The sequence below is a fragment of the Tamandua tetradactyla genome, chromosome 14 (assembly GCF_023851605.1).
Source record: "Tamandua tetradactyla isolate mTamTet1 chromosome 14, mTamTet1.pri, whole genome shotgun sequence".
NCBI lineage: Eukaryota > Metazoa > Chordata > Mammalia > Pilosa > Myrmecophagidae > Tamandua > Tamandua tetradactyla.
In genome coordinates this window covers 47,897,681-47,916,205 of record NC_135340.1, presented here as the reverse complement: position 1 = coordinate 47,916,205, position 18,525 = coordinate 47,897,681, and the positions used below count along the sequence as shown (strand labels likewise).

Sequence of the window (18,525 nt, the reverse complement as noted above, 5' to 3'; positions counted from 1 at the left end):
GTTCTTTAAAACTGTCAGAGCATTAAGCTGAAAATAAGTAATAGCAAACACAACCAAATTCTTTAACAGCCTTTTTTTTTCATCCCAAAGCACTCCTAGTAATCAAAATAGAATAAATAGATTAAACCTTCCTTTTCAAACAAATAATGCCTGCTCTGATGCAGATGGCAGACTGAGAAGTTTCAGGGCTTCGTCCCTTCATAGAAGCTTTGAACAACCAGGAAGAACTAGCAGAAACATTCTCAAAGATCCAGAAAACATGTGAAGACTGCAGTAAGAGGGCAAGCACTGAAATAAGAGAAAGGCAGCTTAAAAGCAGTAGGATTTTGTGGTTCTTTGGCTGGCCCCTGCCACACTCCTCAACCCTGAGGAATGGGTCTGGCCATGGCCCCAGTGGGCAGATGCATGATCTTGGTGAAGTAGGGAAAAACTCCAAACACCGCATAAGAAAACACTGGAGGCGAGACATGGACAAGCTTTTCATTGATGGCAGGCTCTGAGGACTCCTGCTCAAAGTCTGAGCACCAAATATCCTCTGTCTCCATATTATATAGGAAAGCAAGCAGGGCGGGATTTACTATGGGAACAGATAGGGATGGTGCAAATCTGGCTTGTAGCTGATTTCTTTTGTCTGGAATGTAGGTGAGTCTGGGCATGCCTAGGCATGCCTGGCAGATGCAGCAGATGTTTTGTTTTACCACCTCTTTCAGAAAGCATGTAAAAACACATTCTTGAGTGTGCACAAATTCATAAAGCCATTTTAGTAAGGAAATACAACAATAATACTGGGGTCCCTCTTATGAACTACCTCATTCCCCTCTTCTGATGATATTATTCATCACATTTTATTCCATAGATGTAGCACCGTTTTTGCTTGTTGGGATTAATTCATATTTATGATGTTTCAAGGGGAGCAGACTACTGGGATGAAGTAGGTGGGAGGCCGTTTTTTGTCTACTAAGGCTTCTATAGTTTGACTTACACTTTTAGTAAACAAGGGAGGAGGCAGGGGAGGATAAGACATACATGAAGCAGCACTAAAACTCTTTTAATCAGAGTTTTCAACACTTCAAAGGTTGAGAACCATTCCTTGAACAGGTTCTTGGGGTCCCAGCCATTCCAGGTTTGAACTGGGACATGGGCTAGGGTTCTCACCCAATTGGTGATTTCCTTTATTACCTTTCCTTGGTTATTTAGCTGCAGGCAATTGTTGGAAAGGTTGAACTTTCCACATAATCCATCTTCCTTTGCTAACAGGTAGTCAAGAGCCAGTGGGTTCTGATAGATGGCTGTTTTAAATTTGGTTTGTTGCTGTGCCGACAAATTTATAGCATGGGCAGTTTCATTTGTGATTAGTTTGACTACTGCCTGGAACCGAATAATGCAATTTCACATGTAAGTTAGGGACAAAAACAGCATCCTGCAACTTATATAGGAAAGGAGAAGTTATCTGGATATGGATGATGCCACCAAATTAAAATAAAATTAGTTTCCAGAAAGAATTGTAGGTGGCCTACTCCTAGGAGAGCTAATACAGCCAAATAAAAAACAAACACAGAGATAAGGATAAGGAAAGTCAGGCCATGGATCCGGCAGGCCAGGACATCCATGCAGCGATTCCTCAATCTTCAGCTGTACTTGGACCAGTCAGCCCCAGAGTGACTGAAGCAGGACTCAGAGTCAGACAATTTCCTCAAGCTTCAGCTGTGCATAAGCCAGCCAGCTCCAGAGTTGCGGGGGCAGGGCAGGTGGGCTTTTGCACAGGGTCAGATGCAGTGGGTTTTCTGGGTTAATCTGGCACTTCCAAGATGGGGTTCCAGAGTCATTTCAGGTTTCAACCAGGAATGGTGGCTCCAGGGGACAATCTTGGCAACTTAACAGCTGTAGGGGTAGAAAGGAGGACCGTATAGTGCTCTAACCAGGTGGGTGTTAATGCCTGATCTTTCCAATCTTTTACCCAGACTGATGATCCTGGGGTAAAGGAGTGCACAGGGGTTGTTAATTGCAGTTGGGATCTTGCATTTATCCAGCTGTGCAGTTGAGACAGAGTGAAGCTTGGGCCCTGGAGTTGCTTTCTTTAAATTAGTTCTCCAAATTGTGTAATTTTCCCTCGGAGTTCATTTATCAATGATGGAGGCCGTCCAAACAAAACTTTAAAAAGGGAAAATCCAGTGTGTTTTGTGGGACTGCATCTTACTCGTAACAAGACTATAGGGAAAACATCAATCCATTTTAGACTGGCTTCCTGACAGAGTTTCTTCAGATGTGATTTCAGGGTGTGGTTCATTCGCTCCACATTTCCTGAACTCTGCAACCTATATGCTGGGTGGAGACCCCACTTTATGTGGAGGGTTTTGCTGAGATTTTGTATAATTTGGGCCACAAATGCCGGTCCATTGTCAGAGCCCACGGAGCTTGACAGGCCATACCATGGGATGATTTCTTTGCTCAAGAAGTGAACTACTTCCTGGGCCTTTCCTGAGCAGGTTGGAATGGCTTCCCACCCATCCTGAGAAGATACAGATTTTACCAGTAAGTCATGGTGTCCTCTGAAGCTCTGTGAAGTCTACCTGGATGTTGCCGGATGGCATTTGTCCCATGAGTTGAATTCCTGGAAGCAGGAATGGGGGAGAGGTTTCTGCCCCTGTTGGGGGTTGTTTTGAACACAAGTTACACATTTAGTACAAAGTTCTCAGGTGAGTTGATGCAACTATAAAAGTAAGTACGGTTGAAGAAACTGCTCCAGGGCTCTTTTACCTTAGTGATTATTTTTATGAGCTTGAGAGACACTGCTGGGCCAACTGCTTCTGGGATTGTTAATTGACCATTTTTGAATTTCCATTATCCACTTGATAGGAAGCTGCCACCTTCCTTAGAGCTTCAAAGACTTTCTGTTGTTCAGCTTCCCAGAGCAGGGGTGATTTTCGGCTCCTCATGTAGCCTCATTTATGGGCTTAGCAACTGTGGTGAAGTTCAGGATCCAGAAGGGGCAAAATCCTGCAGCCCCTAGGAATTTATGGATTTGTTGCTGAGATGTGGGTGTAGGTATTTGACAAACAGCTTGTTTTCTTTTAACTCCCATGTGCCAGGTGCCTTGGGTGATGTGAAATCCGAGGAATTTTACTCTTTTTTTTCCCTGCAAATTTGGGCCTTTTTTCTAGAGACCTTAGCCTCTTCAATTTAGGTGGGCCAGGAGTGCCTCATACCTTCTATACAGTCTTGTGAGGTTGTGCTGGCTAAAAGTAGATCATCCAATATTGGAGCAAAAGGCTATGAAACTTTTTGTTGTGAATTTTTTGACAGTCCTTCCCTGGAGTTTGGCTAAATATAGTGGGAGAATTTTTGAACCCTTGAGACAGGCACGTCCAGGTGAATTGTGGTTTTCTTCCAGTGCATGGATGTTCCCATTCAAAGACAAAAATGGGTTGGCTCACTGGTGCCAGATGAACACAGAAGAAAGTGTCTTTCAGGTCAAGGCAGGAGAAAACTGATGCTGTTGCAGGAATTAAGCTTAAGAGTGTATATGGGTTTGGCATTATGGGATGTAAGGTAACAGTCATTTTGTTGATGGCCCACAAGTCTTGAATGGGGAGTAATCATTGGTGCTGGGTTTTCGTACTGGTAGCAGAGGAGTGTTCCATGGAGACTGACATTCCTGCAGCATACCAGGAACAAGTAAACAGTTGATGCTTGCCTGAATTCCTATCTGGGCTTCTCGGGAGACTGTTTGAGACTTACTGGGGCAACTCCTGGGTGGAGTTCCAAGAGGACTGGAGTGGCGTTCGTTGCTAGCCCTGGTGGACTGTTTTCTGCCCAAACAGATGGGTCAACTCCTGGCACCTGTGGACTGTTGGATTGGTTTCAGTCTTCTTTGGCAAGAAAAGGTGCCACCATTCCATCGGCGGGGGGGTGGGGGGGGTGGGGTGGGGTGCTGTCAGGGTCACTGTGATCCTTTTTTCTGGATCTTTTAGCATCAGGAGACATTCCCCTTCTATACTGAAGTTTATTTGAGCCTGGAGCTTTGTCAGGACATCTTGGCTCAGTAGGGGTACTGGACACTCAGGAAGGTAAAGAAATTGATGGGAGATGTCACAGGATCCCAGCAGACACTTACAGACTATTAAGAAGGGATGTTGAGCCTAGATACCTGTGGCTCCAATAATGGTGGTTTGCCTCTTAGCTTTCGGCCCAGTTTGTTGTGAGACAACAGAATGCTCTGTGCCTGTGTTTACCATAAAGTTCAGGTTTTTTTGGCTCCCTACCATCATCATGACCATGGGCTCCTTGGGGCCGAGTGTGAAGGGGCCCAGTCTGTCTCATTCTCAGTTGTATTCAAGGACTACCAGACCTATGAAATCAGTGGCTCTGGGTTCTCTGCAGCTAGTGGGGAGTTTGTCACCCCTTTTTCATCTTTTGTTGGGGCATTCTGCTTTCCAGTGTCCCTCCTCTTTACAGTAGGCATACTGGTTTCTTCCCGATGGAGCTGCTCTCTTACCTTCTCCAGGCAGCTCCCAATAAGCAGGTGTTTTATTTCTTGGCCATGGTCACTTGAAGGTTCCAGGTTTTCAGAATGAGGGCCTCCTGGTGCCCTGGGTGAGTGCCACAGCAAACAGGTCTGCTTTTTTCTTTAGTTGGCAGTCTGCTTCTCTCCATACCTCCTGGTCTAGGTTCACGTAGACTTTGGTAGCCACCTCAAGCAGCTGGGATGTATTCATTCCAGAAAACCCTCCTAATGTTTTGCAGCTTTCTCCAGATGTCAGGTTGGGCTTGCCCAACAAATGCAGAGTTAACAAGTTTTTGGTTTTCTGGTGCCTCGGGGTCAAAAGGAGTGTAAAGTTTAAAGGCTTCACAGAGGTGTTCGTGGAACAGGCTAGGGGCTTCATCTGCCTTTTGCAGGACTTCAGCGATTTTTGATGTATCAATTGCCTTTTTGACCCCCCTTTTCATGCCTTGAATGAGCACAGTTTGGTAGAGGTTTAAATTATTTTTGCCAGTTTCAGTGTTTGGGTCCCACTGCAGGTCAATATCTAAGAGGGAGTTTTGAGCATATTAGGATGCGTTTACCATCCCTACAGGAGCATTTTTTTCCAACCACTTCAGGGCAGCTTATGAAATCCATCTCTATTTTTCCGAGTTGAAGAGAGCAACACAGAGCTGGCAGCAATCTTGCCACACTGGCCAATGGATCTGTATAATTGACTGGAGTAAGTCAATTATAGCCTGAGGCGTCTCAGTGTAAAAGGGAGTGTGTTTTTTCCAGTTTTTAAGGTCAGTGGTTGAAAAATCCTGGTGGGCGAATAGTGGCTGATTTCCTTGCAACTGCCCATCTGGATCGTAGTAAACTGGTCCTAGAGTTTTTTGCAGGGGAAGTTGCAGAGCTCCTGAGGTGCCACAGTTTTTGCCAACTTTGGATCAGAGATTCCAAGTTTGCAGGATTTCTGGAGGGGTTCAGGTGGACTGGGACCAGGAGAGATGGGAAGCGATAGCGGAAAGCTGGCTAGAGTCCCTAATGAGGTGGAGTTTTCAGTAGAGGGCATCAGGGATGCTGACAGTGCTTCTGGAACCATAGCTGGTGCTTCAGGCAGGGGTTGGGAAGCCAGAGGTGACTAAGGTGGGGGTAATAGGTCTTTGTAGGCAGCAGAGAGGATTGGAGGTTTTTCTGGGGCCAGGGATTTAGGAAGGCAGGGTAAAGACTCTCTGCTGGTGGTGGGGAAGGTGGCCCCTCTGCCCCTTTGTCTTGGCAGTCAAGGTTTTTCTTTGTCAGTGGTGGGGAATTCTCCCAAGTCAGAAGTTTAGTGTCAGCTTGGTCTAATTGCTTTGCAGCAACTGCTCTGCGGAGTGGAATGCCCAGGTTGGCATGGGCTACTAGGACTTTCACATAGCTTTCAATAAAAACTTTTAGCCATGGTGGTGAATTTCAAATGAATTGGGGCCAGGAGTCAATGTATGGGAACTGGCCAGGGTGGTCAGGCTGTCCCGTGACAACTTGCCAGATGGGTGAGATTGGTTGGGGATTGAACGGCCCCTCGGATGGCCATCCAACTCTAAAAGTGGGCCAGTCCAATTGGCAAAATTTGTGCAACTCTTGGGACTTAAGCTTCACATCAGAGACTCCAGAAAACCCTTTTTTAAAAATTTTTAAGAAGGGAGGATAACGGGGTTTTGTTTTCAGTACCACCCACAATGATCCTCCCAGGACACCAGATGACAAAAGAGCAAAAGAGTAGAATAAACAAAACAACAATCACTTCCTCTGTCTCCGATTGCTTCCCTAACAAGAACTTAGGGTCCTCTTTGGCATGAGGCGGTTGGTATAAACCCCCAGCCTGGACTCTCTTTCTTTCGATTGAGAGGACCGCCTTATGAACTGTATGAGGACCCACAGAACTGTAGATTGGGTCACACAATTCACTTCATGGGTGACACAGCGCTGAAGTCCCAGGACAGAGCCACATCCCATTCACACAGCAGGCACTCAACAACAGGATGTTATGTTGCATCCCAAACCAGAGTGTATCTAACTACCAGGGGTTTCTCCTTGGACCTCTCCTTTGTCTGAAGGGTACTTGGCCCAGTTTAGGGGGTGATCAGTCTCCTCTTCTGCCTCAGAGACAGGACCTGGCAGTCCCTATACCTGATTGAATGGCTGTTCTTACCAGTCCGATGGGTGGGGCTCCAGGTCAGTTCTCAGGGCTGCTGAGGTGCCTTCTGAGTCCAGGGAAGCTGGTGTCCCATTTCAGTCAGATGATCCCCAACTGGAAGAAAAGTTTCCAGTGACAACCAGGGATGATCAAGATTGGTCCAAGGCTCGGGCCTCCCCAGAGTCGGGGAGGGGATACCAAGATGTTTCTTCCTTGGGGTGTGGAGCCTCCCAGCCAATGCACCAGAAATGAAGTAGGGAAAAATTCTGAACACCACACAAGAAAGCACCGGAGCCTCTGAGAAGTGGGCAAGCTTACTATTCGCAGCAGGCTCAGAGGACTTCTGTCCAAAGTCTGAGCACCAAATATCCTTTGTTTCCACATTATATAGGAGAGTAAGCAGGGCAGGAGTTACTATGGGAACAAAAAGGGATGGTGCTATAAGCTCTGGCTTGTAGCTGATTTCTTTTGTCTGGAATGCAGGCAGACCTGGGCATGCCAGGCAGATGCAGCAGACATTTTGTTTTACTACCTCTTTCAGAATGCATGTTTTTACACATTCTTAAAAGTGCACAAATTCATAAAACCATTTTAGTAAGGAAAAACAGCAATAATTCTGGGGTCCTTCTTATGAACTACCTCACTGGCACCCAAGAGAACAGAGTAACTCTCATGAACATACTGGGTACTTGTATGCCTGGCCAAATATGTCTGGTGATGGCTTGAGATATTCATCATCCCAGAAATTGCCTAGTACGTAGAAAGTGGCACATAGAGCTCTCCTACAAAAACTCTGTGTCTGTGGGAGAGCAGTCAATTGTGCTGCCTAGGCAAGGGATTGCTGGCTATAGATTATAAAGTACAGTGCCTGGGAACAAGGAAATTGTTTCGGAGGAAAGAGTGAAATCTCCACCAGCTAGCCCACTTTCCTAGGACCCCACCCTTGCCTGCATGGAAAAGCTTCCACTTCCACTTACTTAGGAAATTCACCTCCTTATGTCTGTTCATAAGGGACTTACCTCATCTTATGTTTATTAATGAGAGATGCTTCACTTAGAGATAAATTCCTGTTTTCATCTTCATCTCACAGCATCTTATCCCATTTCCCTAGGCCAACTCCCTCCAAATCCTATAAAAATCCCAAGCCTCTTTAACTTGGGGAGATTCATTTAAGTTTGTATCCTGTCTTCTTGCTGAGCTGCCTCACAATAATCTCTTTCTTTTCTCAGATTCCCGATATGCCTGAAGTTTCTGTGCATATCAGGCAACGAGCCCACTCAGGCAATGACAAGAAAGGACACTTGTATCCATGCAAATGGGAGATTCATGGAAATACATGACTAGGACAAAATACATGCACAGAAAGTACCAAAGAGGGCTCCATGCTTGGCCTGGAGCTATTCTCTCAACTCACAGGATGGATAAATTCTGAAGGAGAGTACTTGCAGAAGTCAGTCTGCAAAGACTAGGATAGGTGTTTTCTTATTTTCCTTCTTTTATTTTTTAGCCCCTGTAATTTAAGGAAAGGTCTGTCATAACACTAGCTTGATGCAAGCTTACAGAAGAGATTAAAAAACATACAATGAAGCAGAAAGTGATGGCCAGGCAAAGGAGAAGACGAAAGTTTTAGAAACCATCAGTGAGAAGGTCAGACCTGGGACATGCCGGACAAATAATTTGAAAAAATCGTCCTAAATATACTCAAAGAACTAAAGGAAAACTTTGGGCAAATAACTAAAAGAAATCAGGAGAATGATAGATGAATACAATAGAGAGCTGGAAACTATGAGAAGGGAGCAAGTAGAGCTGATGAATACAGGAACAGAAATTTTAAAATTTCCTAGAGATTTTCAGCAGCAGATTGGAATTGGCAGAAGATACAATCAGAGAACTTGATGATAAAACAATTTAAATCATGGTCTGAAAAGCAGAAAGAAGAAAGAGTGAAGAAAAGTAAACAAAGCCTGAGGAACTTGTGGTATAGCATCAAGCATACTGGTAAATACGTTGTAGGAATCCCAGAAGGAGAAGAGAGAAAGGGGCAGAGAGAATATTCAATGAAATAATGGCTAACTTCCCAATTATAATGAAAGACATGAATATATATATATATTTCTCCAGGATGCTCAACAAACTCCAAACCGGATAAACCCAAATAGATTAATACCACACCATATTATAATCAAACTGTAAAATATCAAAGATAAAGAGAGAATTCTGAAATCCACAAGAAAAATAACATGTCACATACAAGGGAGTTTCAGTAAGATTAAGTTCCAACTTCCATCAGAAATCATGGAGGCAAGAAGGCAGTGGGATAACATATTTAAAGTGCTGAAAACAAAATATTATCAAACAAGAATTTTATATCCAGCAAAGCTGTCTCCAAAAATAAGGGATGGGGGTTGCAAGGGTAGTTCAGTGGTAGAATTCTCTCCTGCCATATGGAATACCCAGGTTTGATTCCTGGCCCATGCACTCCCCAAAAAACAAACAAACAAGTAAACAAAGAAAGAAAAAACAAACAAAAACTCAACAAACGGTGCTGCAATAACAGGATAACCATATGAGAGCAGAATGAAATATGACCCTGACATACAGTGTACAAAAGAAGGGGTGGGGGGGACAGTTTAAGACATCTCTAGATAAACAAAAGCTGAGGTGTTATAAGAAATGCTAAAGAGAGTTCCTCAGGTTGAATGGAAAGGGTGATAGACAATAAATCAAAGCCACATGAAGAAATAAAGATCTCCAGTAAAGGTAACAAATATAAATGCTAGTACTCTATACTTTTGTTTGTTACTCTGCTTTTTACTTCCTCTAGGATCTCAAAGGCATATGTGTAAAATGTAATGATTAATCAGTGTTGCTGCATTCATGATGTATAAACATGTCATTGGTAATAACTACATGAAGGTAGGGGGTGGAGGGGCACAGGAACATAGTTTTATATACTATTGAGGCTAAGCTGGCACCAAAACAAACAAGATTATTATAGATTTAGGATGTTAAAGTTGAGTATTATGGTCACTACAAAGAAAATATCATAGAATATGCAAGCTCACAGAGACAAAAATTAGATATAGACGGTCAGGGTTGGAGGGCAGGGGAAAAGGGGAGTTAATGAATAATGGGTGTAAGACTGCTCTTTAGGTGATGGGAAATCTTCAGTAATAGAAAGTGGTGAAAGTGCTGCAATACTGTGAATGTGATTGATCCCATTGAATGGTGTGCTTGAGAGTGGTTAAGATGGGAAACTTTATGTCATACATATGTTCCTACAGTTAATGAAAAAGAAAAAAAGAGCAAGTAAATGTAAGACATGGTTTTGGATGGGATCTAATAAGTGAGGAGAAAAGGCCCAAAGAGACATTGTTGGGACATATGAAAAATTAGAATATGACTGCAAGCTCTAAATCAATGTTAAATTTCTTGAGCTCAATAACTATACTTCAGGTAGTTACGTAACTGAATATCCTTGTACTCAGGAATTGTACATGGCAGTAATAAAGGTTCAAGGAGCATGATATAGACAAACTACATACAGATGTTCATAAAATGGATTGATAGCTAGCTAAATTGAATGGTAGGGCAAATGTGGGCAAATGTTAAAGTTAGTGGATCTAGGTATCTGGGGTGAGTAGGAGTATGTTGGCGTTCTATGTATGGGATTTGCATTATTTTTGTATGTCTGTAAATTTGAAACTATTAAAAGATGAAAAGTTAAAAAAACAGACAAAAACATTCTTCTTAAAAAACATTTTATTTTTCTCAGCTTCACTCAATTAAAATTAAAAGTCAACTTGTAGATAGCAAAGGAGATATACATTATGGTTCCTGGCTTTTGGAAGCCTAAACTTCAAAAGAGTGGAGAAGATAAGCACAAAGAAGATATTAAAGATGCTGGAATGAAGCTTAAGTGTTTATGATCTCCAGTGTATTCATACTAAGTAATCTGGATATTTTTAGATGATGGGATTGGGGAGGGGAGCAACTGGCTAGTGGGTGACGGCACTGGAGGAGGCTTTATCTTATGTTGTGAGTCAGGTTGGCATTGGGCTGGAAAGGTTTCTTGTAAGGGAATGCCTACAGAGATTAGAAGAAAAGAGAGACATGATTTGGCAGGAAAGATTCGAGATGATATTCTGGGACAGATATCCAACCATATGAGTGGCTTTCAGAGAGAGAAAGAGGGTGGAGGGAGCCTTTGAGTTTAGATTGGTAGGGTCATCTGGCTAAAGAGGAAAAATCCTGATGTCAATAGAAAGGATCTATAATAATAGCTCATTGTAATTTTAACTTGTGCTTCCCTTATTACTCTTGAGATTGGGTGGCTTTTCATATGTTGGTTGATTGATTACTTGGATATCTTCTTTTGTGTCCTGCCTTTGCCTGTATTTATGTTGGGCTGTTTTGTCTTTCTTACTGATTCAAAGAAATTTATTATATATTTTGTATGTAAGCTATTTGTTGGATACATGTATTGCAAATATTTTCTTCCACAACGTGGTTTATCTTTTCATCTTTTACTGTAATCTTTGTTGACGAGAAGTTGTTGTTGCCCAATTTATCACTATTTTCCTTTATGGTTAGTGAGCATTTTCTGTTTAAGAAATCTTTGCCTATCCCAAGATAATCTGTTCATTGTTCTATGTTGTCTTCTAGGAACTTAGTTTTTTAAACTTCCCCATTTATAACTATGATTTTGCTGACTTATGTAAGTGGTGTGAGAAGGGGTCAAGATTCATTTTTTCCATAATTGATCCATCAACATTTATTTAAAAGGCCATGAAATCTTCAATATTGTTTGATCAAAATCAAGTATACCGATATGTATGGATCAGTTTCTGGACTCTCTACTTGTCTAACCTTGCACTAATACCACTCTCTTAATTATTACAAAGCTAGTATATATCTTGATATCCAATAATGTAAGTCTTTTAGTTTTTTTAGCTATGAGATTATCTTATCACATTCACACACACTCATGCAGGTACACATACACCTGCTAGCAATTTTATGGATTTGTATTGAATCTATTTGATGGGATTTCACTGAATCTATAAATCAATTTGGGGCAAATTGACATCTTTATAATGTTAAATCTTCTAACTTACTAATATGACATATTTCTCCATTTATTTAGGTCTTTTTAAATTTATCTCACTACTGTTTTGTAATTTCATGTGTAGTGATCTTATACTTCCTTCATTGGATTCAATCCTCTATATTGCTGTTTCATTCGTCATTTTAAGTAGTATATATCAAATGTGTTTTTTCCTATTTTGCTCATTGCTGGCATGTAGAGATAGAGTTGATCTTTGTGTATTGAAACTTGTGGCAGATTGCATTGTGTTTCCCAGTTTGCATATGTCCTTGGTGTTGGTCCATATTCTGGTGGTGTGGACCCATTGTAAACAAGATCTCTTCCAGATGTTACTTCAGTTAAGGTGTAAGTCTAACTGAATCATGTTGGGCTTTCATCTGGATTACTGGAGTCCTTTATAAACAGCATGAAAGTCAAAGGTAGAGAGAAGACTGGGAGAGTAGCCAGAAGCTGTGAGTCAACAGACCCCAGAAGAGAAGAGAAAAGACACTGCCATGTGCATTGCCATGTGATGGAAAAGTCAAGAAACCTCAAAGATTGCCTGCCAACTAGAAGATATCAACAATTGGAGGAAGCAAGTCTCCTAGCCTCTGAAACTATGCACCAATAAAGCCCTATTTTTAAGCATATCTATTTTATGGTATGTATTTGAGTAGCAAGGAAATTAAACCAACCCTTCATTCACTGATCTTGCTATATCCACTTATTAAATTAGTCAGTAAATCATTTTGTATTTTCTACATATATAATTGTGACAGCTTTATTTCTTCCTCTCTAATTCTTAGGACTTTCATGAATATTTCTTGCTTTATTATACTGCTTAGCACCACTAGCATAATGTTGAATATAAGTGATGTAGTAGGCATGCTGTTTTATTCCCAATCTCAGGGAACACAATATTAAATATGACTGCTGTAGGTTTATTATAGATATTATTTATTAGATTAAGGATTTTTCTTTCTATCCCTGGTTTGCTAAGAGTTTTTATTATGGATGGGTGTAACTTTTATCAAATTTATTTACTGCAGATATTTAAAGGATCATATGATTAGTCTTCTTTCATGAATTGATTTTTTTCAAAATGTTAAATCAGCCTTACATTCCTAAAATGAACCCAAGTTATGTTATATTATCCTCTTTGTATATTATGGTATTAAATTCATTAATATTTTGTTTAGGATTTCTACATATCTTTTCAAGAAAGATTAGCTTTTTAAACTTTTATTTTACAATAGTTTCAGACTTATTGGATAGTTGTAAAAATAGTACAAAATTCATACAGAGAACTCCGACATACCCCCTACTCAGATATTCGGATGCACCATTAATATTTTGCCCATTTACCCTTCTTTTTCATTTGCTAAAGCTGCAGAAATGCAATATACCAGAAATGGAATGGCTTTTATAAAGGGAATTTACTAAGTTGCAACTTTACAGTTCTAAGGCCATGAAAGTGTCCAAATTAAGGCACCAATAAGAGGTTACCTTCTCTCAAGAAAGGCTGATGCCATCCAGACCACCTCTGTCAGCTGGGAAGGCACCTGGTGTTGTCTGCTAGCTTTTTTAATGGCTTCCCCTGGGCATTTTCTTTCATCTCCAAAGGTCCTAGCTGTGTGGGCTCTGTCAACATTGAAGCTTTTTCCAAAATGGTTCCCTCTTAAAGGGCTCCAATAAGCAACCTCACCTTGAAGAGGTGGAGACACATCTCCATGGGAAACACCTAATCAAAAAGTACCACCCACAATTGGGTGGGTCACATCTCCATGGAAACAATAAAAAAGATGCTACCCAGCAATATTGAATGAGGATTAAAGAACATGACTTTTCTGGGGTACACAACAGTTCAAATTGGCATACCTATTTACCCTCCTTCCTTCCTTCCTTTCTTCCCCGTCTCTCTCCCTCCCTCTCTCCCTCTTTCTCTTTCTTTCTTTCTCTCTCTCTCTCTCTCTCTCTCTCTCTCTCTCTTTCTTCCTTCCTTCCTTCTTTCTTTTTCTCATCTTGCTACCTAATTTATCATCTTTCTATCTTTTTTATCTATTTTTGAAACATGTGAGAGTAAGCAGTACACATAGTGCTCCTTGAATAGTTCATACTTCCGTGTGGCATTTCCCAAGAACAAGAATATCCACTTATGTAATCATCTTAATTACAGTTAAGTTCAAGAAATTCAATATTGATATAAAGTTTGCAGTCTGTATCCTAGCTTTTTCAAATGTCTTTGTGGGCATTTTTCCCTCCATTATTCAATCCAGTCCAGGGTCATGTATTGCCTTTAGTTGTTATTGTCTGCTTAATCTCTGTCACCATTTTTAAAAATTGTGAAAACATATATATGACACAAACTTTCCCAATTCAGCCACTTCCAAGCATACCATTAAGTGGGATTAATCACACTCACAGTGTTCTGCTACCTTCACCCCCACCATGACCAGAACTTTCCCATCAATCTAAATAGAAGCCCTATACCTATTATGCATTATCTCCCCCTTCATCATCTTTCCCAACCCCAGTAACCTGTATGCTGCCTTTTTGTCTCTATGAATTTCTATATTCTAGGTATTTCATGTAAGTGGAATCATACAATATCCATCCCTTTGTGTCTGCCTTATTTCACTCAACAAGATGTCCTCAAGTTTCATCCATGATGTAGCAAGCATAGAGCTTTATTCCTTTTGAGGACAAAATAATATATACTTATATAAATATCACATTTTGTTCATCCATTCATCTGCTGATAGACCTTTGGGTTCTACCTTTCAGCTACTGTAAGTAATGCTGCTATGAATGTTGGTGTATAAATATCTTTCTGAGTCCCTGCTTTCAATTCTTTTGGGTAGAATTGCTGGGACGTATGGTAGCTCTATACTTAACTTTTTGAGGAACTGCCAAACTGTTTTCTACATCACTGCACCATTTTATATTTCCACTGACAGAGTCCTAAGATTTCCCATTTGGCATCTGTGCTGGTTTGAAAGGAAGTATGCCCCCTAAGAAAAGCCATGTTTTAATATAAATCCCATTTCTTAAAGGTAGAATAATCCCTATTCAATACTGTATATTTGAAACTGTAATGAGATCATTTCCCTGGTTGATGTGATTTAGTTAAGAATGGTTGTTAAACTGGATTAGGGATGACATGTCTCCACCCATTTGAGTGGATCTTGATTAGTTTCTGAAGTCCTATAAAAGAGGAAACATTTTGGAGAATGAGAGATTCAGGGAGATTCAGAGAGAGCAACACTACAAAGCAGAGAGCCCATCAGCCAGCGACCTTTGGAGATGAGGAAGGAAGACGCCTCCCGGGGAGCTTCATGGAGCGGGGGGCCAGGAGAAGAAGCTAGCAGATGACTACGTCATATTCTCCATGTGCCCTTCCAGCTGGGAGAGAAGCCCTGACTGTGTTTGCCACATGCCTTCTCACTTGAGAGAGAGACCCTGAACTTCATCGGCCTTTTTGAATCAAGGTATCTTTCCCTGAATGCCTATGACTGGGCATTTCTATAAACTTGCTGTAATTGGGACATTTTCTTGGCATTAGAACTGTAAACTAGCAACTCATTAAATTCCCCTTTTTAAAAGCTGTTCCGTTTCTGGTATATTGCATTCCAGCAGCTAGCAAACTAGAACAGCATCCTTGCCAGCCCTTTGTTACTTTATGTTTGTTTCTTTGTTTCAATTGTGGTAAAATTTGCACAACAAAAAAATCTTTTTAACCATTTTTAAGTAGACAATTCTTTGACATTAAGTATACTGAAAGTACTGTGCAACTTTCACCACTATCTACTATTTTCAACACCCCAAATTATTTTAGTTTTCTGGCTACTGAAACAAATACTATTCAATGGGTTGGCTTAAATGACAGGAATTTATTGGCTCATGGCTTTGAGGCTAGGAGAAGTCTAAAATCAAGGAGTCATCAAGGCAATTATCTTCTCCCAGAAGACTGTGGCATTCTGGGACTGGCTGCTGGAGATATTTGGTTGTTGGCTTTTCTGTTACATGACAGTGGAGATGGCAGCCTCTCCTGACTTCTCGGTTCCATTGAAGTTCAGTTGCTAGCTTTGGATGAGCTCTGACTCTCTCTCTCTGTCCTTCTCTGTAAGGCCTTAAGTACTAGGATTAAGATCCATCCTAATTCACCTGACCCACACCTTAACTGAAGTAACCTCATCAAACGGTCCTATTTACAAGAGCTCACATCCACAGGAATAGATTAAGTTTAAGAACATGTTTTTCTGGGGTACACAGCTCCAAGCTACCACACAAACCAAAGCTCATACTCATTTAGCAATAACTTGCCATTCTCCTCTCCTATGCACCGCCACTCCCCCTACCAGTAAACACTATTCCAGTTTCTGCCTCTATGAATTTGCTTATTCTAAGTATTTTTTATACTTAGAATATAAAAAAGTATTTTTTATACTTAGAAGAATTAATTTAATATTTGTCTTTTCTGTCTAGTTTTTCACTTAACATGATATCTTCAAGGTTTATCCATATTGTAACATGTACCAGTACTTCATTTCTTTTTATGGCTGAACAATATTCCATTGTATGGATGTAACACTATGTGTTTATCTATTGATAATTATCTATTGTGTCATCTATTGATGGACACATGGTTACACCTTTTGGCTATTGTGAATAATGCTGCAATGAACATTGGTGTACAAATATCTGTCTGATGATTTTAAAATAACAGCCATTCTAGTAGACATGAGCTGATATCTCATTGTGGTTTTGATTTGCAATTCTATAATGGCTAATGATACTGAACATCTTTTTATGTGTTTATTGTCCATTTATGTATCTTCTTTGGAGAAACATCTCTTCAAGTCCTTTGCCCACTTTTGTAGTGAACCTTAAAGAATCCTGTTTTAGTTTCCTAGGTTGCTGAAAGCAGATAACATGAAATGGGTTGGCTTAACAATGGGAATTTATTAGCTTAAGGTTTGTAATTTTTAATTTTTAGGGAAAGAAGGAGGGAAGAAAAAGAGAAATAGAGAAAGAGAAGCAAAGAAAGAAACACAAAGAGAGGAAAGGAGAATCTCTAACTGAGTCTCAGCTGTTACATAAATACCCAATGTTTCTGGGAAAGACTATGTTATATAAAAACAGCTCAGTATCTCAGAATTTAGAATTAATAGTTACACCTCCCAAATATATGTAACTGCTGTAAGAGCTTACAATCTCGGACCCCTTACAATAAGCCCCAACCCGATAACCCCCGCTCTCAACTATAGTTCGCTGAATTTTTATATTATAGTGAATCCATAAGATTGAGGCACGATAATATTTGTCTATTTGTTCCTGACACTTCATTCAACATACAGCTTTTTTTTTAGCACAAAATTGTTTTATTTATTGATTGCTAAATCTAAAACCAAATTTAAAAAATAGATAGGACATTAACAGACTCTGTATTTCTCAATAGCTATAAAAAGTTAAATTTCTATAGACGCAGGAGAAACATTTTTGCATGAGGCAATTACTTTTTAAAAATGAGAAGAGAAAGAGAGGAGACTTGATTCCTGATGACCCTTTGTTCTAAAAATGATACAAGCTGCAGAGTTTCGTAAGCTTTACATTCCGTTAATGAAATAGATTTCAGAGTTCAGAGCAGATAAAGAATGGGAAAGACCAAAGGTCAATGAGTGACTGAAGACATGGGTCTCTCCTGGTTCTGCGAAAAATTTTTGTTTTATATATTCAATTTATTTAAAAGATGCAGAATTATACAGGCTTTTTATTTCCTGATTTGTCAGCTTTAGTAAATAATGTTCCCGTTTTATCTACATTTTTACAGGCGTTGAAAGTCATGCTATCTATACTAGTTGCTACTATGAGTTAAAGAGCTGTAATATGTGATGTCTTCTTTTTCTTGATCAATCTTACTATTGGTTTATCAGTTTTATTATCTTTTATAAGAAGTACCTTTTTTTTTTTGCTGCTTCACATTTTTTTTATTAATTAAAAAAAGAATTAACAAAACAATTAGAAATCATTCCAATCTACATGTACAATCAGTAATTCTTAATAACATCACATAGTTGCATATTCATCATTTCTTAGTACATTTGCATCGATTTAGAAAAAGAAATAAAAAGACAACAGAATAAGAATTAAAACAATAATAGAAAGAAAAAAAACAAAAAAAACAAAAACAAAAAACCTATACCTCACATGCAGCTTCATTCAGTGTTTTAACATAATTGCATTACAATTGGGTAGTATTGTGCTGTCCATTTCTGAGTTTTTATATCCAGTCCCGTTGTACAGTCTGTATCCCTTCATCTCCAATTATCCCTTCTCTTTTTTTTTTTTTTTAATTAACGGAAAAAAAGAAATTAACCCAACATTTAGAGATCATACCATTCTACACATGCAATCATTAATTCTTAACATCATCACATAGATGCATGATCATCATTTCTTAGTACATTTGCATTGGTTTAGAAGAACTAGCAACATAACCGAAAAAGATATAGAATGTTAATATAGAGAAAAAAATAAAAGTAATAATAGTAAAATCAAAACAAAACAACACAAAACAAAACAAAAACCTATAGCTCAGATGCAGCTTCATTCAGTGTTTTAACATGATTACTTTACAATTAGGTATTATTGTGCTGTCCATTTTTGAGTTTTTGTATCTAGTCCTGTTGCACAGTCTGTATCCCTTCAGCTTCAATTACCCATTGTCTTACCCTGTTTCTAACTCCTGCTGAACTCTGTTACCAATGACATATTTCAAGTTTATTCTCGAATGTCCGT

At 39.8% G+C, this 18,525-nt stretch overlaps 1 pseudogene; it reads left to right on the top strand.

Annotated features, from left to right (window-relative positions):
• Positions 1 to 5,472: 5,472 nt before the first annotated feature.
• LOC143655446 (zinc finger CW-type PWWP domain protein 2 pseudogene) overlaps positions 5,473 to 18,525 on the top strand; it is a 31,042-nt pseudogene continuing 17,989 nt past the window's right edge.